Source organism: Priapulus caudatus, unplaced genomic scaffold, assembly GCF_000485595.1.
Source record: "Priapulus caudatus unplaced genomic scaffold, Priapulus_caudatus-5.0.1 Scaffold2498, whole genome shotgun sequence".
Taxonomy (NCBI): domain Eukaryota; kingdom Metazoa; phylum Priapulida; class Priapulimorpha; order Priapulimorphida; family Priapulidae; genus Priapulus; species Priapulus caudatus.
This window is the reverse complement of record NW_014579559.1, coordinates 1-844: the sequence shown is the minus strand read 5'-3', so window position 1 is coordinate 844 and position 844 is coordinate 1.

The window sequence follows — 844 nt, the reverse complement described above, 5'->3', positions numbered from 1 at the left end:
TGTGTGAAGGAGGAAGAGGAGGAGGAGGTGGCGGGGGTGGGGGAGGTACGGGGTGGGGGAGGTGTGTGGAGAAGGAGGAGGAGGAGGAGAAGGTGCGGGGATGGGGAGGGGGAGGGGTTCTGAGTGCGTGTGAAAATGAGTGAGTGAGTGACGCAGACACTACGGGTAGCGTCTCTCTCTCTCTGTCTGTCTGTCTGTCTGTCTGTCTTTCTCACACTCTTACTCTCTGTTGGTATGCCTCATTCACAATTTCTTTCTTTCTGACCTTGTCTGTCGGTACCACTCGCGCGCGCTCTCTCACTGTATATGTATTTGTCTCTCTCTCTTCCTTGTTGCGCACTCTTTCTCTCTCTCGCTCTCTCTATCCGTCTCTCTCGCTATCCCTCCTTCGCTCCCTCTCCCGCTCGCGCACACGTTCTCTCTCTTCGCAAAGTCAGTGAGACGTGAGCAAACCGTCCCAGGTACGTGCGAGCGTAGCGCCACCTTTAAATTTTCACGAGGTCATGTGACGTCCGTATAATCGCTGCACACACGCACACACACACACGCACACGCACACACACACGCACGCACGAACACACACACACCACGCACGCACGCACGCTACGCACACACGCACGCACGCACGCACACTTACACATACACACGCACGCACGAACACACACACACCACGCACGCACGCACGCACGCACGCACGCACGCACACACGCACGCACACGCACACACGCACGCACACACACACGCACGCACGCACACACACACACACGCACGCACGCACGCACACACACACACACACATACACACACGCACGCACGCACACACACAGACATACACACATATATAC